Source organism: Bactrocera oleae, chromosome 3 (assembly GCF_042242935.1).
Source record: "Bactrocera oleae isolate idBacOlea1 chromosome 3, idBacOlea1, whole genome shotgun sequence".
Lineage (NCBI taxonomy): Eukaryota > Metazoa > Arthropoda > Insecta > Diptera > Tephritidae > Bactrocera > Bactrocera oleae.
Genome location: NC_091537.1, coordinates 2,332,378 through 2,355,101, shown reverse-complemented (window position 1 = coordinate 2,355,101; position 22,724 = coordinate 2,332,378).

Sequence of the window (22,724 nt, the reverse complement as noted above, 5' to 3'; positions counted from 1 at the left end):
TTGGTAGTTGAATCCAATTATAGCTGCCAAGAAACCTCTACATGCGGCTCGCTCGTGGCCTTTCATACCTTACCTGTATTGCTTGTTAGTTGGAGAAACAAAAACTTGGTTATTGAATTCGTATTGAGAACTTTTTGTGCAGATTTATTTAATGCAAATTAATCTCTTTTGTGGTTACTATAATGGACTGGTTACGATGTTGCTTCCATATGAGTGCATTGTCTATGGATGGTGCAAGAAGCTCCCACAAGCATTTGAAGTGAACCGAGCTCGTAACGGTTACGTAGAACCGACTGTCGTAGGAATGGACTATAAGTTAATTGCCACCATCGGTTAATAACCACACCTACCTATACCACTACTTTGACATTACAACACTCAACAAATGCTATATTCAGAGGGGTTTTTAGAAGATAGCAGCTAATATCTGCAACACTTTTATTTGTACTCAAATTTTTTTATGTATTTACTAACATTTTACGGTTCGTTGAAAAGTTTCTGCGCTCGGAATGTAAAAATACTGTTTTTAATACGAAATATATTTTTTTATTCAATGATTACTTTCCGGAAGCTCTGCAAAATACCCGCCAACAGCTGTAATATCTTCTTCATTCGACGAAAAACGCTTTACACGAAGGAATTGTTTCTGGTTTCTGAAGAGGTGGTAGTCGCTGGGAGCTAAATCTGGAGAATACGGTGGAAGCTCAAGCAATCTTTACTTTGATTCGTTAAATAGTGTCATCGTTAAAATAGCTTTGTAAGCAGTGCATTGTCTTGATGAAAAATTACTTTTTTGTACTGCAAACCATTTCTTTTCTCACGAAGTTTTTCATTCAGCTGATTCAAAAAGCTGCAATAATATTCAGAGTTGATTGTTTTACTTTTCTGCAGATAATCAATCAATAAAATTACTTTGCATCCCAAAAAACTGATGTCATAACCTTCTTTGCTGACCGTTGTGACTTCACCTGCTTTGGACCTGAACAACCAGCTTTGATCCACTCTATCTGGTTTCAATTTAATATCATGGTGGTAGGTCTCATCCATACTTATAAAACGACGCCAGATATCGGTTTTATTCTGCTTAAAATGCTCCAAATTATGCTGAGAAATTTGTTTTCGTTCCATTTTTCGTTGAATTGTTAACGTGTGCGGCACTAACTTTCCAAACAGCTTTTTTATATGTTATTCTCCATGTAAAATATGAAATACTTATTCGACTGAGATGCCTATGGCATTAGCAATTTCTTGCTTAGTCAAACTTGTATCTTCACTAACAATATTATGAACTTGCTCAACGGTTTCTGGTGTGGTTGCGGTTTTTGGTCGTTCTTCCCATGGATCGTCTTCAAGCCTTCAGCGTGATCGTATTAAAGTCACCTGCCCGAAATCCAATGGTGCGTTTTGAAGTTGAGAAATCCTTATACACTTCTAACCATTGTTCATAAATTTTCTTTGCCTTTAAAATTTTCAAAACAAAGAGTCTAATCACAGCGCGATTTTAAATTTTTTCCATATAAAAAAATACTCTGACAAGTCTACTTCAAATCGCTTGTAAACAAAGAATTGATTGACAGAATGACTTGTAACTTTGCATGTGTTCTCGCGACAGATGTACCAACTTGGAGCAAAGGCTTTCCGTGGGTATTAGTCGAAGCTTCAGTAAAATTTTTCCAAATTTTAAACCAGAGCTGAAGTGCTGAAATAACATGCGTGGTTTACGAGATATAAAAAATTGTGAAATAATTTTACCACCTGGCGTTATTTATGGTTATGTTACTGCTCATAGTTCTGAACATTTACAATATATTCGAAATGGTCGTGGTTATAACATAGATATCCTAACATCCCAGCGATAAATCTGGTTATATGCTACACAAACGTTTATTTCGATGGTAGTGGATCGACAAATGTTGGCAAAAATGAGCTCTCGCGACAAAGTATGCTTTGGTGTTCTGCTTTTAGAACAAGAAACTCAATACAGCGAGTTTGTGGTCAGAATCTTGTAGTAAGCACTAAAATATCAATAACCAATTGATAATATTTATTTGTAAATTTAATAATTCAAGTATTTGGGTTAACTGCCATATAGAATTAACGGTGTTGCACATATTGTGTGAGTTTTTGCTAATATCATTTCACAAGCGCATAAAAAATGCAACTAATTCATTACTATTGTTCTCTACTCAGCAAACATATTTATTTTATTTTGGACTTGCTGTTTTGACAAAATTCCAAATTTTACGAAATCTCTGCCATTGGACGCGGAATTCCACTGAACGCCTGTGCGCATAAATTGTTTTAAATTAATGCAATAACGGTATAAGTGTGCATGTGAATGAAATCAAAATGAATGGCAACAAATTGGGAGTTAAGCGAATTTTTGGGAAATTACTTTCATTAAAACAATAAAATGAAATTAGTCAACAAAATATTTGGCGTAATTTCGTTCTGCAACATTGCAGCTCGCCAAAACTTCGAACGCAAAAATGTGCACTTATATTTGGTTGCATGCATTTGCAAATATAAGCATAAGCACAGGCGTTATGCGTGTGCATGTGTGCGTGTGTTAACACAAAACGATAAATATTGAAATATTTTTAGTAAAAGGCTGTGCACAGCGAACACCACGGCACAGTGGCAGCTCTGCTCTGCGTATTTCCGCAACAAGCGGAAGCGTCAAATTGCACCCAACATCCGGCTGCCGCTGCCGCTGCCGCTCCCACTGCCACTGCCACTGCTGTTGCCGTTGTGCTGTTGGCACGTCTCAATGCCACGCCATGGCGATATGTCGCGTCAGGCCGTCGCTGATGCATGCAATATGCAGCATGCAATTTGCTCGTGGTTATTGTGCGAATTACTTTGTTGTTGCCCTTGTTGTGTGCAACAAGCATAAGTTTTTATTACGATATTTCCGTTGGAACGATTTGCAGCGTGCCAAGAGCATTTAGCGCAAGTCGTACAACCTTTTTCGCAACGCCGGGGGGTCAGCGGTCAGTGGCACATGTTGCTGTTGCAAGCTAAAGGTCATTAAAATTCGTCCTTACAAAATACATATTTATAACAGTAGTTGTCATTTTCATAACAGTGGAGACCAATTTTCCACTTCAATGGGCATATTTATATATATTTTATTTTTAAAATCCTAGCCAAACGTGAATATGAGGTGGTTTAAGGTGAATCCAATCCTAGCGATTATCTGTGATTTTTTTTTAGAAATCCTCAGTATCGTCTACAACATATATGATCCATATGAGAGATAGAAATTTAAATACCGAGGCGCTAAAGCCAAACTAAGCAGAATTTAACTTAAAATTGTTTCTCTTTAAACGCAAATTATTGTCGAAGAAAAGACGACGCAGAACGATGAAGACGCGCACTGAATTTAGCGCAATAACTGCAATTGATGAACCGAAAAAGCGGGGAGCAAGCAAAGCGATAAAAACCACCAACAGCGGAGGCAGAAGTGAAAAATTGATTGAGTAAATATTTGGGCGCTTAACGAGGCTACCCGGCGGAGGTGGCGCCATCAACTAGGGTGCGGGCGGTTGTTTCGGGAGACGCTCAAAATTTGACGTTGACGTTTTTACATTTTCACTATTTTTACACTTAGCACGTGCGCTTGATTGCTGGTTGCTCTGCGCTTCAAATATTTTCTATTTTTATTTTGTTTGTTTTGATGATTCTGAGCGGAGCGGGAGGGAAAGCGCCAGCGCGCTTCGAATAAAGTGATTTGTATTGTTGAATTGAATTTGCGTTGAAATGACTTGGGTATGTCCGGAATGATGTGCTAACAAGAAGAACTCGTGCTTTATTTGATTTGTTAATGAAATTAAAAGTGCATGCAAAGAGCGAATTTTGTGCAAATGCGAATACAAAATGAGAGTAATAAAAATAAAGTAAAAGAAATTTATCGTATTTGCGACGATATATTTGGCTTGCGGTGTACTAACCGCCACAAACAAGTAACTGTTATGAGTGGAGTGCTGGTATGATACTTTTGAAGATGGAATGTGCGAAATTGGTGTGTCTGTGTTTAGAGAGTGTTGAATAAAACAAAACATACGAAGTAAAGCTATTTGAACGAAAATATAAATAATCTTTAAATTAAAGGTAGTTATTTTATATAAACGAAATGGTCAATGAGCCATTTCAAACGTCAAAACAAGCATTTAGTAAAAACTTAAAGCATATATGGCAATCTAATGCACAGCTGTGTTGATTTATGCTACTTTTGTATACCAAGGTGCAACTTCTATTCGGTTGATTATGTGCCTCAAGTGTCGCCTGTGAATCAGTGAAAGGGTTAGACTTATTTAATCTCTACAGCGTTGGCGTTTATGACTGACAGTGGGTGAAAATGCCTGGCAGAGCTTAACTTTTGATGTGGGTAGCTAGGTAGAGGGGTTTGCAAAAAGCTTTGAAAATAAAATAAAAGCTAATAGCTGAAAATTTATATTTAGAAAAATTTGCTAGAAATATTAGCCACCGCAAAATAATTAGCTGAGTTAGTTTACAGATACACAGTGGCTGCTGAAAGGGCTTGAGCTTGTAATTAATTAATAGAGCCAAACACATAGCGGTATACAAACTAGCGAAAAAAGCAAACAGTTTCATATATTATAACATGGCTTGAAAGCGGCTTTCATTGTTTAGCTTTTGAGTATTATAAATTACAATTTAAATATTTTCACTGCTGTAACAAGAAACCTTTATAGTAAGCTGAAGTGATGCTTTGGTAAAAACACAAATGAAATTCAGTTCCCAATTGTGGTCTATTTACACAAAAGTAAGCGCACTTTCTTCTAAAAATAAGCAATTTGTATTTCTCCACTTTATTTTCAACTTCAGTCTCTACGCTACAAACACTGTTGAGGTGCAACTACAAAATATTTGTGGAGGAAGCGTAGCAGTGGAAGCGCCAACCAAGTAACTGACCCAAAGCATGTGCAGAAAAAAGTAGCGCAAACTCAAACGTTTCGCAGTTCATTTACGCTTGCCTAAGTTTTATTTTAGCTGAATGTTTAAGCCGAATACAGCATGAACATCAACTGTTGAAACTTTTATAGCACTTTAGGGTGAAATGAATGAAGCGTTTAAGACTGCAAGTCTAGGCGTATACGTAACTTTTGGCTGTACACTTAAGTGTTGCACGTCTGTGTATCTCTCACTAACGCTTAAGCACATCACGTACATACATATACATATGTAAGTGAAAGCATATGGCATTGACTTGAATGGCCACAGCAAGGCTTTGTGGCTGACCGAAATATATGAAAAGTACAACTACACAAAGAAAGCGCAAGTTCGCGCTATTCATGGCATGAAATCAGAAATAAAGTAGCATACAAACTGTCTTTGCAAATTTTTTAGGGCGGATGGAAATAATGTGTGGTTCTAAATGGAAAAGGCCAGGCTACCCTCTTATTTACTTCTTCAAATAATGTATACATTGAACTAATTTTAAATACGCTATTTGATTACATAATTGTGTAGTCGTAAATAACAGCACTGCTGTTAGCACAGTTCAACAATCAAGCTGCCATTTCCAACGACTTCCCGCTATGCACGCGACGTTGCTGATTGGGTCGTGCGCCACCCACAACCACCCACGTCAGACCGCAGAGCGTTAAGCAACTTAGCGGAATGCAAAGCGACATCGTTAGCAGCGCTTGAGGCTATTTTTTCAATTTACCCATTTCACAATTCGCCAGCCAGCTGCTTTTGTTTAGTTTCACCGTAGTCAGCCGCCTTGCTTGCCGAGATCCCGCGCTCGCTGTTTGCTAGCTTAGTTTGCTGCGTTTCGTTTGTTTATTTAATTTTTTGTTGTTTTTGTCCGTGTCACTGCTTTATTCGTCTGCTGCTTTGAGTCGTCGTCCTTGTCACTGCACTCTGCGCGTTGTCTCGTCGGATTCTTGCGCTGCTTTGTTGGCTGCCACTTTTGAAGGATGTGTTAGTTTTTTGCGCGCCTGTTGGCGTCAACGTCCGCCATCCGCCGTCCGCATTTGACTCACTCGCCAACAGCGCGTCAGTTGCCAACTCGCACAATATATGACTACCTTGTTTTGCATAAAAACATGCAGCTACATTCACCGCTGACATTCGCGTTGACATTTGACAATTGTTTTGGTTGTTGCTGTTGCTGTTGCCACACTCTTACTCTCTCTCTCTCTCTCTCTCGAGTGGTTGCAGTAAAATACTGTTGCTATTATTGTCACGGTTTTTGTTTGTAATGGCGAACTCTAGTCATCAGAAAGCAAATATGCGCATTGCTGAGTCAAGCTGCCTCCTCTTTGCCGTCGCTGCCGCCGCCTCCACTGCGGCACTGCCGACAGGTGTCACACGCATTTCCGCCAGTTGTGGCATGCGGGCGCTGAAAAAAAAAACAGAAATGCATACATTTTAATTAATTTTTTTGCTTAATATTTTATTTGCGACAAACTTAATTTGCAACGCGGCTTCCGGCATCATTAACAATTTCTAAAAACACTCTTTGCGGTCACAGATTCTTTTTAATTGTGTTAGCGGTAATTATTTTCAATATTTTTTCGTAGCAAGGAATGGAGTGAAAGCCACAGCGCCCAGTTTGAAAGTTATGACTTTACTTTATGGTGAAAATGAAACTAAACTTGTATGTGTAGGAGTACGTTGCATGGTAATTATATGCCGACGCTTAAGGGTTTAAGATTAAGTGACCATATTTTTCACGGAAAAATCCGGGGCATTTTTGTTTTTACGACACGATTTTATTCAATTCTTTCTTTTATTTTCAGTTTCTAAGTCCGGGACGGCCGGGTTGCTTAACTCGGAATCCGCTAAGTTTAAGGAAATAATTTACATACATATGTATGTACATATATCTGAAAATCTAAACTTTGAGCGCAATATTAATTTCGAATTAGTAGTTCTGTCGCGCTAATTTAGAAACCCTTTTGCAAAAACAATAACAAGAAAATCTTAAAAATTACTTTTGTATTTACCACGCGGTAATAACATATGTATGGTGAAATTAGGTAAAATTTCTGGAGTGAATGAAAGTATCAATAATTTTAAGCTATATTTTATTTCAGTTGACTAACTCACTATATTTTCGTTATAAAGTTAATACTAAAGATGCTTAGCGGATAGAAAATAGATATTAAAAGCAATACAAAATAATTTTAAATATTTGATGAAGTGTTTCTAGTGACTAGTGAAAGGCGGTCAGAGACAACAGGCAGTTCGTGCTAGTAAACAGAGGTTTCGTATTAAACACTCGGGGTAAAACCTTCAACCACTGCTTCCAGTATAAGTAGCTCTTAAGTTATTACATATTATAACAAGTCTCTGCATTGATATTCATACTGCATCTCCTACTTGCCTATATACTTGTATATTCCTTTTCATTCATGAAGCAACAACAAATGCTTGAAATATGACTAAATATCAATTTTGCACTCAACTTATTTATCACTGTCGAAACATTTCAAACGCTTTCCTACTGCTGTTATTGCGCTGTGGTGATTGCAATAACACTGTTTTGAAGTGCGCCAAGCGTGGCAGGAAGATGTACTGTTACAGCAGTTGCTATGGCCAAATGTGTGAATGGTGAAATACGCGAAAGTGAGAAACGCTGTAGTAAGGCGAAAAGCCGATTTAAAACCACCACACACACCTTTGCTGCAGAATGGAGCGTTTATTTCACTCGAACACTATTCGTTTCAACACAGAATGCACTTCAACAATATTTCACTTAAATATGCCAAATAGTTTCTATAACTTCTATTTTCCTCACACTCACAATGAACGGAGCTTAGCGGTTTCTGCTTTCGTTTTCTATGACTTGAGTAACAGTTTCCATATGCATTGTGGTTCTAGTAATTTTGGCGACTGTCTTTCACCAAGTCGTAGCTGCAAAGTGAGAAGTTTGCATTTAAAAAAATGTTGTTAGAGACATTTTTCATCCTTATTGCATTAACAAAATAAGTATATTTCGCTGAAGCTTAAAGCAGACTGTAGCATAGTGAAGCATTGTTATCTAGTATTTTGACAAGTTTTCATGCAACCGTTTGCCCTTCACTTAGTAAAAACTGAGTTCAAACATTTATGATCAGTTCATGAATGTGCGGCGACTTGACGCTCATATTCATATTTGCTGATAAAATAATATTTACGCATTACTATGTGAATATATGCGACCAGCTTAGACGTCACATCTTCGTCACATATACCTACATAAATACAATACAAGTGTATTCATCATGCATTTTTCTTCTGAATCATACACATTATATATTAACGGCTAAGTGAGTGACGATTGACAGCGTGATTAATCATAACTCCCCCAGGCTCACATTCGTTCTTCTTTCTCGTGTGATGGCCGGTATACAAAACTTGAACAACGGAGTTCACTTAGATTAAGCCAAACTTCGTCTTGTGTGCGAACTATTTTACGCATTAGAATTTGGATAATTTTTCAACCAGTAGGTAACTCTGTAGGTCGATGCTACCAGAACTCACAAGCGCTTTTTTAGACCAATATAGACCATTTAGCTATATGCTTGTAGCATCTTATCACTTATCAACGTCAATAATGCCGTATTTATCTGACGAATATTCGTATTACATAAATATGATACATGTGCTCCCACTGTGTTTCCCACAGGGTAAATTATGGAGTTGCCACACGCGCGCATATGTGCGTGTAGACCGAGATGCCGAGAAAGCACGAATGTCCTCAGTCTCCTACATAACTTGCGTGCTATGTGCCCAAAGAGCTGTCACAAGTGGATATAGTTGTGATAAGATAATGTCTACCGAGATTAGTTTTGATTTATGATATTATTGATAGCAAATGAAATCGCAAATGAAATCGCAAATCTATGCGCACACGTGTTGTCATATTGCTCTGTTATCAATTCGTAGCATGGATTTATCGAGTGAATGAACTCAACGGTGGTAGAAACTGTTTATGCTTGTGGGTATATGTGTATGTTATAATTAATTGTTGGGTGTAGATAAGATGGAGTTTCAGCAGCAAATATACGATACTTTATTAAGAAGAAAATGTTATTGAAATGACCTTGGAAGTATTAAGTTTTTCTCGATTTCGCATAAATCAAAAATGTAGTATATTTAAATGATTTTTTTTATTGTAGAACGTAGCACATTTTTAAAATATTTGTGTTGCGATTTCTGAGTACAGACCTTGGCCGAGTTCGGATTCATTCCGGCCACGTAATAAGACGGTTATGGCAACGTATTGCAGTAAAACTGTAAATCACATCCCTTTAATAAGAAGTTACCCAAAACACGGATGACAACAATTAATGACAATAATAACAATTATTAAATGACAAAAGATGCATTTAAGTCTCTCCGCTACAAAAGAATCTATATATTTTCCGACCACACTCCAACTTCAGCTTCCATTTATTGCTGAATGCCTTTTGCAAAGCCATGGAAAGTTCAACGAAAATTCTTTCAGAGCATTTTATTACTTAAGTCCACTCGAATTTTCCGCTCCACAATTACTCATAATTCATTTTAAGGCGATCAAAGTGATTGCACTGCCAACGGAAGCGTCTGCTGTAGCGGCGCTCAAAAGAGCTCTTACACTCTTTCTCCGATGCATTGTTATAGAAAACAATAAATGCATTAATTATCTAGCGGACGACGTAACAGACCATAAGGAAATACTTGTAAGAAAATGAAAAAGCTTCGTGCAAAAATCGCCAACAGACAAATACAAAGGAAGGATTAAAAATGCCATTCGGTTGGAATGTAACGATGATGCCACTACGACGCGGCGGAGAGCGGATGGCGGTTGACGCAGCGACTATGCAAATAGCTTAGGGACATAGACTGCTGTCTGTGAAAAATTATACGCTCGTCTATCAATAAATGCACTTACACAATTGGCAATCGAAATCGCGTGTACTCTGTTGTCCACGTAAAGGAAAGCAGAAAAAATGTTGCAGCAAATAATGAGCTAAAGTTGAAATGAAAGAAATTATAATAATAGAGATTAGCATTCAAAGCGACAGCATAATAATCTATGACTTTTGCCAAGCAATCCTTGCTACATTCCGCATCTTATTAACGTTAGCAGCGATGTTAAGCTTGGATTAATAACGCAAAAGGCCACGAATGGAGAATGAAGAGAAATCAATATTACAAATAATAAAACATTAATTGAAGAAATGTTCCTTTGGATAATTAGTGGAGGCAAATGAAGTATCATTTCCAGCGCATTAGAGGTAACGATGATTAGTTGTGAGATATGAAATGGAAACTCAATAATTTTTAAAGTTTAGGGATATTGCGAAGGCAAAATTTACTCTAACTTCTAATGATCTGAATATTTAAATTTTTTTTGTTATAAGTAATGAGTTTTGAACTGCTTACCACAGTGTTTATCTTGTCAGCTCTGATTATCTAGCTGGTTGCCTTTCATGAAATGATGCAATCTGAACTAGTGTTCAAACAGTCTTACAACTTTGAGCTTCGTACTGAGGGACAGTAGAAATTCAAAGTTTGAAATAGGTATAAAAAGGCTCGACCGATGATGAGAGCTACAGAGAGGCTTTCAATAGAATGCTAAGATAATGTATGTAACTGTAGATATACTCATACTGTCACTGTGCCACTGAACTTCCCAGGTAAGGACAGACTCAAAAAGAAACTAACTTAGAAAACCTATATTATGCTAGTTCTGCCTACGAATAAAGTGAAGGTAGACCACCTGATTATTTGTTCTACAATTTTGGCTGTGTGCGCGGCCTAAACTTTCTTTTGGTGTGCTTAAACAGCTTTTTTTAATTATTATTGTAATCTTAGCATTGCAGCCGACTTCGGTTAATATTACCTGTAATCGCAATCTACAAATTCTAACTAGATTTCAGATAAAATAAAGCAAAATGTTTATATGCTAAAGTGCAAAGGAAGTTCCTTATAAAAAGCCGAAAAGCTTAATTTCCTTAAACTCGGATAACATCAAACGAAGCCTGTTATTGAATTCGCAATAGTGATGCAATATTATTGAATTTGCATTGCAAAAACACTTTAGGAAGATGCCCATTAGTAGAGCAGGAACAGGGCATGTTGTTGTTATTACAACAACAACAACCGAACTGCTTAAAACGAAATTGGTGTCATCGCGAGGAAAGTGAAAAATACGGAAATTTCGCGCCGACAACAACGAACATCCGTCAATTTGTGCCTGTGACGCCTGTGTATGTGTGCGTGAATGGATCTACAGAGGGGGCAAGGCGGTTGTTTGCAAAAGCTATGCGACTATGCTGTTTAAAATGAAACCAAACTCCACTGACGCAAGAATGAGCGATGCCGACGTGCCATTGTTGTTATTGTTGCACGCACATAGCACGCCACTAGATCCTAGTGTTGCCGGCGCTAAACGTACATTGCCACATGTAGCAGCACACAACGCACTCCCACGAGCACAGAGTTATAATAGGCAAACTCATGTGCAAGTTAAACGATGCCAGCGACAACAACAAGTACGCAGATAAAATGCAAAATACATAGATTTAGCCACAAATCGTACACATCGCAAGCACAAAGCGCCGTCGGTTTTCTTCTGCTGCGTCTGAAATGCGTGACATGTGTGTCGATAGAGCACGAAAGTGTAAGTGTCTGTGACCAAGTGTTTGCTGGTTTACACCCTAGCGAAAAGTGAACTAGTTATAAACTCAGCCGAAACTAGTTGCAGCCGTAAGCTCTGCCAGTAAGATACAATCTGATTACAACCTTTATCGAGACAAATTGGTACTTTTTAGAAGACGGAATCCTTAGAGTTGCCAAGTGGTCGGAAAAATAATTCTAGCTAAACAAAATCCCGAGAATTACAAAAAAGTTTTCAGCTACTTTGTATATTTCACGCAGAGTTTGTATTTTCGCTTAGTTCAAAAAAATTTCAAAAAAAATATTTAACTGTAATATATTGAGGAAGTAATTGTGTCATAAATTAGTTTGTATTTTTTTTTAGTTTTGCAAGTCTCGTCTGCTTAAGACCAGTGCATTTTTAGTCTGCAGTTTCTAGCTGTAAACTAAGTTTCTCGCGGCTAGTTTTATGTTTCACCGTTATGTACGTACATATGCACAACGAGTAATGCCTACGCACATGTTGACGGGTGCTGATGACAGTGGCAGTGACTGTGGCATTGATGGTGTCAACGCTGTACCCTCCTCTTTGCCACCAGCGCTGTTCGTTTGCCGTACTGCAAGTTGCCACTTTGAGTAGATTTACTTCAGCGAAATTGCCAGGATTAAGAATAAATGGATATTTTATTGTGTAGTCGTGTTGCTACTGCTAGTGCGCGAATAAATTCAACTAACACCACCGCAAGTATGCACATACAACTATGTTTACATATATATACATATATATAATATAATATATACAGGTGTTTGTGCATGTATGTGCCACATTGTGTGATTTTATTTTGTTTCGCTTTTATTTTATCGCTACAATGGGATTTGCATGCCACATATGCACACCAACAACTGTGGCACTCGAAGGCGTGGCGTACCACCTATGCATACCAAGTGCTCTGTAGCCGACAGCAAAATGAATCTGTAGGGATGACGTATATTATTAAATTAGTTCCGTTACAAGTATTACTAATGTCATTTGGCAAACAAGCAATGCTTCCATTTACAAAATATGGCAACATCAATCCTTCGGCTGGATATTTCCGTGCAAATCAGAGTGATTCAACGTCAGCTGACAACAGTTTGAGCGTTTCTTACTATCAACATACAAATGTGTATAAGATTTTTATAGAAAGATATAGAATTTCCTGTGTTTATTAAAGCGCTCGTTAAATCTTCGCCCGTGCTAAGTGTTGCCAAAGCAGGCGAACAGATCATTGCGTCGATAACGATATCGATTTCAGAAAAAGTTCGACTGTGCTTTACAGTTATGTTTTTTCTTCAAATACTTAGGTATGCCAAACAGTCAGTGCTGAAGCATACAAAATTTGAAGAACAGCGGTAGCATCCGATCCATCGTTTGCTTGTAGAATTCAAGCAAGTTTTGTGTTACTAACTTTTTTTTTTTTTTATAAAGTATAAAATAACGTTACTTTAGATTTACGAACTACAAAATATTTTTAAGGTCTATATACGGATTTTGCTCTATCTATCTGTTAGTAAACAACTCGAAACAACGAGTAAACAACTTAAGTTATCCTAATCGATGCTTCGAAAAATTTAAAAACTTTTCTCAAAAATTGTATTCATTAAAACATGCAACAGATCAAGCATAATCAAACATGTGTGGAAAGGCACATAACACAATTATGTACATATATATACTATAATATATAATATATATTTACTAAGGTGGAGCGAAAAAAAAATTTTTTTTTTTGCTTAGCCTGAGTGTAAATAAAATCTGTAGATTTTCAAATAAAGAAAGTTTTTGGTTTTCAGTTCAGTTTTAAAGTAAATTTTGAGTTAAAATTTTTTTTGAACAAGAAAAAATTATTTTTGATTTAAACTCTTCACATTTATATAAAAAATACCGAATTTGACGGTTTTTGACTCAAAATTTATTTGAACGCTTAAGGAAAGCATGTTGTTGTTTAAGACTTTTTTTTAAAACTCCAATAATGACCACAAACATTTTTTTTAAGTTCATAACTTTTAATTGGCTAGAAAGAGGACTTTTCACAGTTTTAAGAACACTTATCAAATGTTTTACGAAATAAAAATTTTAACTCGAAACTTTAAAAGTGAATGGGCATCTAGATTTTAAAATTTTTGGAAAAACATTTTTTTTTTTAAATTATAGTATACAAATTTGACCCTCACTAAGCAAAAAAAAATTTTTTTTGGTCCACACTAATATATAAATATACACCAATGTAATTGTATATAGCTCACTGATGGTATATCAACATCTGTTGCCTGATGAAATATACTCGACACTCACATTTTGAATATAGATTAACTCTGTTGAATACACACACACACAAATAAATACATGCATACATTTACAAAAACATAATCTCACTTGCGTTTAGTAGGATAGTCGAAAGCGCTGCGAAGCACATAAAGTAATTACATTTAATAGATAATTGCTTTTAATAGAGCAATGGCAGCATACTGACACATACATATATGTACATATTATACATGCACAGGCACACATACAACAACTGTGAGCTTATCCACTGGATAAAACAGCCATCCGAGTACATGGAGTACGCATGTACCTGTACAAAATAATCTCTTACTGGGGAGTAATCAGGCGAAACTTTGTTAAAAGCGACAACTTGCCGCACGGCACACACATACCTACACATATACATACGCATATACACATACGTTTACATATGCATGTACATCTGATATTCAGGTGGTTGCTGTGCGCTTAGTTACTCCTCGTAATTATAGCGTTATATGTGTGTCTCTATGTGTGCTTAGCTGTAGCTTGAAAGTAGCAGGATTACACGCACACATACACAAAAGCTCATGCATAATCGCCAGCAACACTTAATCACCTATGCATAAGAGCAGCTCCATTTTTGTTTACCTTAACATGCAGCGCTTTCCGTCTGTGTTGGGCGTTCCCCCAACCTCCGATAAATTAATTATGCGCATACGTTCGCCAAGGACCTTTCATTAGCTGCTGAATTTATGGAGTGTTTAGTAGTGTGAAATTCAATACGAGCCATTTAACTGCACATCACTTGGTGCTGCAACCAGCGAACGCTGGAAACTGAGCACCCGTTACTGAATTTGGTTAAAGACTCGGTGTTTTCCAACTTCACCTATGGTATCTTAGAAGGCTTGTGGTGTTTAGAATGTGAGCTTTCCGGCGAACCCGTTAAATTTGAAGCGATTTCATAGTTGCTGAAAACTCAATATTTTTCACAGTTTCAGCTTCACTGGGATGTTAAGAGACCGCTGTATTTTTATACACTGAACAGAGTATATAAATTTTGGCACAAAGTTTGTAATACCCAACAGAAAACGTCGGAAACCCTATGAAATATATGCATAAATGATCAGCATGATGAGCTGAGTTGATTTAACCATCTCCGTCTGTCTATCCGTCCGTCTGTATACATATACGCGAACTAGTCCTTCAGTTTTCGAGATATCGATCTTAAATTTAGCATATAAACTTTTCCCAACAAGAAGCCGCTCATTTGTCGGAATCCCCGATATCGGATCACTATAGCATATAGCTGCCATACAAACTGAACAATCGGAATCAAATTTTTGTATGGAAAGCTTTTTCATTTGACGAGATATCCTCATGAAATTTGGCACGGATTATTGCCTAAAGTAACGGTGCAATATCTGAAGAAATTGTTCAGATCGGATCACTATAGCATATAGCTGCCATACAAACTAAACGAGCGGAATCAAGTTCTTCTAAGGAACCTTTTGTATTTGTGAAAGGTATTATAGCTGCGGTGCAACCGAAGTAAACGTTCTTCTTGTTCTCACAAAATATAATATATTCATGCAAATACACTACTGCATTTACAACTAAAGTACTCCCATAGTACTTGTTTTATATCAGAAGCAATCTCCCTTTAGTATCTCCGTTGAGGTATGAAGAACATCTGCATATAGTTGCATACAAAAACCAACAACAAGTGTGAGTAAATGCAAATAGCAACATTTAAACGAGCGAGAGAGCAAAAAGCATTTAAGCCAGCGTACAACTGGTGCTACGCTTCCACCGGCTTGCGGTCAAAGCGGACGAGCGGTCAGCACGCAAATCAGCAAGCTAATAGCCAGGTAACGGTTAGTGCCATTGACTGCTGCACATCGTTTGTGAAGCAACACGTACGACAACGAAACATACACACGACCAGCTCACCCGGCAAAGCGGCGATTGTGTCACACATACTAACTGTAAAAGTACACAACACCAGCACAAAACCTTTAACATATTCCTGCCTCTGCAGCATCGACGCATATTAGCAACATGTGCTTGCTTGCTAAATAGTTGCTAACACAGCACACACAGGCTTTAGCATGTATCATATGGAAATATCTAGCACTTGAGATAAATATTGTGATTGCTGCAGCAATTGTGGTTGTGTGTGTGTGTGTGTGGATCTCTACGTGCCGAGTGCTTGACACTGATTTTCATCTACAATTAGCCGAGTTTACTTTGCTCACATTTTTACATTTAGTAAGGTTGGATTTTGGAAGAGAAAGAGTGGTGAGCGGAAAAGTCGCATTCGGTTTTGCCTTGTTGCGGTCTTGTAGCAAGAGCGTGATATTAAACCAAACCCTGTGTATTTATTCGCATTCGTAATTGCTATAAATAAAAGCATTAAAATTCCCTAAGAAATACCAACTAGGAATACTAGCTTCAGACGGCATGACTCTCGCCCTTTTTAATGATGTAACGAGTACGAAGTATTCCGACAATACCAAAAAAAAATGGTTTATAAGATTTAATTCCAAAAACAGCGGGATTAACACAGCTGCGCGAACAGACTGCCAGCGCTTGCAGATTTAATCTCTACCAAGGTGTAGGTTAGAATATTGATATTGGCTGAAAGCTGGGAATAAAGCCAGAGAGAGCAACAACCATTCAAAGAGACCTGCTACTTTTGTGCGAAAAATCCAAGAGGCTGCCTAGTGTGACTTCCGACGCCTAATAGCTGTACGGTATTTTATAACTGCTTCAGTTGGCAGCAGTATACAAATATACATATTGTTTTTATTAAAGTATTCATGGTCAAATCTTCACTTCTGCTACGCAATTACAATATTTTAGTGCTTTCCTTTCTCACTTTACCGTTACCCCTAAATATAGTTATTGTACTCGAAGGCCAATACTGGTAAATGATATTTCATTGCTGATTATCACCCGCCGGCGCATATGAACATTAAACACGAAAATGAAAACATTTACGAGCAGCGAAAGTGTTGACCACCAACAACTCCTTACGGGCAGTGAAAGAGGACCAGGCATTATTATATGGGACATGAATATATCAAGAGCGAAAAATAAGAAATATTCAAGTCGAGCAATAAGAGTGTGAAACACAATGGGTATGCATGCTGTGACCAAACACGCCGCCGGCACTTGGCCATTTCTGTATGCATACACACACACACATACGCGCAGTAAATATGTACACATGAAGACTTCTCCACTGTGGTGAGATTTTAATGAACACAACGCTTTTGTTATTCCTCCAAAATACACAGCTGCTGAAAAACTGCATTTTTATGATCGCTAAAGCAATGCATATATACACATCTACACATGTATGCATGCGTATGTATGCATGTATATACATTTATAGTCAAGTATTTATATTTACCCCGCCTGAAATGTGTGCCAGTAATGCACTTGTAGTAAAGTTTTATTTTAAGTCCAACGGACTTTGCTCTACTTGCCAAGTTTTATAGTTGCATCGCCCACACACACACACATGCTAAGGTATATATGTAAGTATTTTATGCACATTTATTTATGTGTGTAATAAAAAGCGCTGCAAGCTCGGTTGCTAAAACTTAATTAAGATTCCTCTGTGTATGTGGGTTGGTAAGTTCAAGGATAGCTCTTGTATTAACACACACTACCACAGTATTTGCGATATATTCTGACATAATCATGAAAACAATTCCTTTGGATTTTGATTATACTAATATTGAAATGCTCTCTTTGCCAAATACCTCACTTACTTTTTTACTTGCTGTACATTTATTTCATTAAAATAGTAACAACTGCGCGTTAATTTCAGGATGAAATTATACACAAATTCTCTGGCACGTTCCTGAGTCTGAGAGTGTCGCAGCCTTGTTGCTCTTATAAGCTTTATCCCGGTTCGATATATAATTAATTTCTTTGCAGAATAACTCCTCAATTGTCAAATTAGCGCACAAGCAAATCAGTTAAAAATGTGTACTACAAACCATACTTAAATAATGTATTTTCCTAAACACAAGTTATTTACCGCCAGTAGTATATTTCATAACTCAAAATTTGTTATACAGTAGAAAGTATTTGTTAATCGATTTCAATATTTGAAGAGAGAGAGAGCATTAATTTTTAATTTCCATTATATAGAGGAAGTAAAGCATGGTCTTTGTTCGAGGATTTAACATAACCTTGCTACTACTTTAATTATCCCTAACCAAATGCTGCTTTCTTCTACCTAATGCAGCGCAAGTCAAGCAGATGTTCGTTTACTTCTTTACTCACTCACTACTTTACTTTAGTTTTGATATAGGAGACGATATACCCACAACGCCTCCTCAAACTCGCATTAAGTTCACTTCGTGGAAGTGCCGCGGCAGTCAGAACAGACCCCATATCCTAACATTTGCAATGCAATTTGCGGCCTTCACACATTTCTCATGTATGTATGTACATGAGTATGTTTGCCACATATTAGTTTGAATAACGGCTTGTTGCTGTACTTGAAAAAATCACAAATCCATTCTCCCGCTTTCACTGGTCGACGGCCCAGCGTGCGGTGCGAAACAACGGCTGCCAGTCAACTTGATTTTGGCTGCCTGCGTGACTTCCCACAACAACAATAACAACAACATACACATGCATGTTGACCATTGTTTGAGAAAGTGTAGCAAAGTACACGTAGGGCATGTGAAGCAAAGCAGAATGAAAGCATTCTTAGCTGCTGGTAATAGCCGAAATATTTCGTGCCAGCCAGCCACTCAAAACTACAGAGCTAATATCTGCATAGATTCGCCTCAGATTTTCCGCATAAATGCCACTTACACTCACTGAGGGCCCAACACCAGCGAACCAATCCACCATTACTGCTACAACTGTCATTATTATTCCACCCATTACTTGAGCAGCCAGTCTATGAAAATATTCTAATAAATCACCGAAAGCAAACCAACGACCATGCGCCCCGCTCGCCTTGCATATAAGAAAGACTTCTAATATGCCACAAAAGTGCTTCTTACAACATGCATCAACATCCGCACCACCCCCACCCCACCCGGCTCTCCAGCAGTCATATGTGCCATATATTGTGGAATTGCATGCGGTTTGAGGCGCATAAAGTGCTGCTTGGCATGAATGAGTTGTGTGAACGCATGTCGCCTGCTGCAGCTATTGCAATTGTTATTGTCAGTGACACTGCTGTTATGGTTGTAGATGTTGCTATTGCTCGTTTTGTTCGTGTTGTTGTTGCTGCTGCTGTTTTTCTGTCGACTTTTGTGTCGAAAGTAAACGTTAGTTTTTGCCAGTGGCTAACCAGCAGCAAAGGCGACAGCCAGAATATTTACTGACCAAATGCATGCGAAACGATGGAAAATACTTAGAACACACACATGCGCACACACACGTTCCATTACTCAGCGTGCTGTTTTTTGTTTTTTTTTTTCGTTTTGCATAAAACGTATGCATATGCATTTTGATTCATGAGCGTGTGTTTGAAGTAACACAAAATTGGGAAGGAGTTTCCTTTACTAGGCGTTGAAACTTTCAAATAACGGTTTGCGGTTTATTAAACGTACTTATGTTTTAAAGGAATTTCATTGAAACAGCAAAAAAAGCAGTAACGCAAGTTAACTACCTTGTCCTTGTATAATTTTCATAAAGTAACAAAAAAGAGAAATTTGTATAAATGTGCATAAAATATAATTTCATCACAAAGTAGTTTATTACCGTTAGTTATAGAACACTAAATCATCTGTGTCAGTTTCTCAGTGTTTCGTGTCTCTCAAAGCTATTTGTAGTAAAGTATAACAAAATATCTCACCTGTTGCGTGACGGCTAAACATCTGTGAGTTAGACACTATAACTGATAATTGCTTGTGCATAAAGGAAGTTAGTTTTTTTGAGAACCAAGCACTGGCAGTCTTTACCCTCACACTTGCAAGGAGATGTGGGTAAGAAGAAGCCACTGAAGATGTGGGGCATTAAACTCCTTACAGATGGGTCAAGCCTTGAAGGAAGGTGAAGGTGTCCACTTTCGGGAACTATACAACAATACCAGACAATTTTAGTATTTTTTAAACAGATGTTGCTGTCATAAAAGTAGCAGCTCACCTACTGCTTTGGAGCCCAACCTCCTTCAGGCAAGATACTATTCACTTCGATTGTAGAGCGCCAATACTAGCCTCGAACTCAATGGCTGTGCGCACAAAGCTGGTTAAGCAATGGCTTAACCGTGGCATAGGCTTACTTCTTCATAAGATTATGTTAGGTACCAGGCCTAGCGTAATCGCAGGCAATTGCAAAGCTGATGAGTTGGCAAGGAACGGCACCTCAGCTAGTAGTTGGTGTCGAAACTGCTCAAAGCTCCGCTATTCTCTTGCCGGTTAGTATTGAACAGCTAAGCCTGGCAGGAGATTGGTGACCCAAGGGCCACTAGCGGTACCTGTGCAGTCGATATTTTTCTTTTTCAAAGTAAACCGCAAGAGAACCAACGAGCATTCTGTCCTCAGCAAAATAAATTTTCCGTAATTGTAGGGGTTACTACTGGTTATTGCCCTGTCCTCGCGGTAAGTTTAAAAATATTACTGAATGCTTTTACTCGCATTAGCGAGATCAAGGTTAGTTTGCTTGATCTGTATAAGGCAGTTTAGTGCGTTGATATCTAAAACCTCTGAATTATATGAAACAAATAATACTCAGCAATTCATAAATAAATAAAGACTTCTTGCACAAAAGTAAATTATAGCGTTTATAATATCAAGGCATTAATATAAAACTGTTCTAAGTTCATAAGTTTTAATGAGCTGGAATTAGCTTATTAAGCGTGGAATTTTACGTGGAAAATTTTATTGAAAAAATATCTACAGAATATCTGATTGAAGATAAAATGATCTTATTTATACAAACAATAATACTAATATTTATTTACAAGCACTAAAAACAGAGTAGATAACTGGTTAATGCTCCGAATATTGAAGCCCGTTAACTATGCACCCCATTACAATTTTCACCGCAATAATAGAAAATTATTTATTAATAATGGAATTAGAACTCGTGAAAATTTAATTTGCGCTTATTGTTATGCAGAGTGGATAATTCGCTGAGGGGTTGGAGAGAGTGGTGCCAGAACAACAATGTAAGCCCATCAATATACATAATTACATTCACTATGGGCTTTTGTGCCACGCCTCAAACTACTCTGAGTATCTTGAATATACAAGCATGCTTAGTGCCTGTCTCAGTCTTGTGCATATATGTGTGTACTAAGGCTACTTGAATGTATGTGTAGATGCGTAAGCTTTTGAGTACAGAATGCTGTGATTATACTGTTGCTTCGTTTACAGCGCAAAGATGAACAAACACCCTAACGGTATATATGTATGTACAAGTATCTGTAAAGGCTTGTTGTGCAACTACAATATTCAAAATTAAAAGTTTTACCACTCACCATAAATAGCAACTGAAAGTTGAATTTAAGTTGAGAACTCTTGTGCAGATATTTCTTTTGTTTTTGTTCGCTTTCTCTTATTTCACTTCGTTGCCCGCCGAGGTAAGAGTTACTTCGAAATTAACAAGGTGCATTCTTAATAGTAACTAATTGAAAATTTAATCCGAAATCGGTATATAATATTTATAGCTTTATTTATTTACAAGCATAATGGAGGAGGGAAACACGCTCGTTGAAAACAGCGGCAACAACTAAAAATGTCTGCGTTGAAGCAACTTTTAAAACTTACCATATAAGCTGCGTGTGCCAAACAGAATCGGCAAAAATTTATGAATTCCATTTAACTGCTGTTGCTTGAGCGAGTAATTAAAGTCAAAAATCAATTTAGCGCATAGTTTAATTGCTATAGCAGCTGTTTGCACAGTTTATTACAATAAATTTACAGTTATGCAATTAACACTAGGAACGAAATTAAAAATCACATTTTTTGATAAATCCAACTTATTTATATGTACGTTGCATACCATTCATGCAAGCAATTACATAACTGAAAATTTTTTTTCATACGAAATCTTATCTTTCAAATGCCAAATAGCGCAACCCGATCGCACTAATGCAACCACAGTTACATACTTTTTTACTAGGCCTTGTATTGTATAATATATTATATATATTGTAGGTCAGTGCGTATACGTAACGTGTAGAATTTCATATGACTTATCAATATTTTCATACCAGCTACAGCTTTTCGTTACGTGTCTGCCTCTCCACTTCCACTACGATTGCTTATATCTTAAATTTAAGTATGACTTGGCGCATTTCAAGCCGACTTTAACACCACTAGGAAAGAGCTTTAAGATCGCGCACCAAAAATTAATGTGGAAATCGAAGCAAATTGAGTTGACTTCTCACACATATTTATCTACACTAAAGACTGCTGAGCACAAGGTTTGCACTTATCTAGTTTTTGGCAATTTTCCTCAACTAAGTGTACACTTTTCACCAAACCTTGTAAATATCTAACAAGCGAGTGTAAAATAGAATGAATTTGAGTTTGTATTTCAGACAACTACATATGTTGCTGTCTGCGAATAGGTAGTTGCCATCCACGGTACTGGCAAACGATTTGGAACTCTAAATTATTGACGAGCTTTCTGACTTTTAAGCTTAAGTTGGTGCGAGTTGTGCGAGTAGTTGAGGATGCTTCGAAGTAAGGAAAATACATATATACAAGCAGTGTGAAAACATATAATTACAGCGTGGGTTTTATACAAAAAGCATGCCGTTAGTGTAAATAAATAATAAAATAACCTTTGTTTTTCGGTTGAAGGTTGATTTTTAAAGTCGTCAAGCGCACTTTATTGTTTTTTGCTG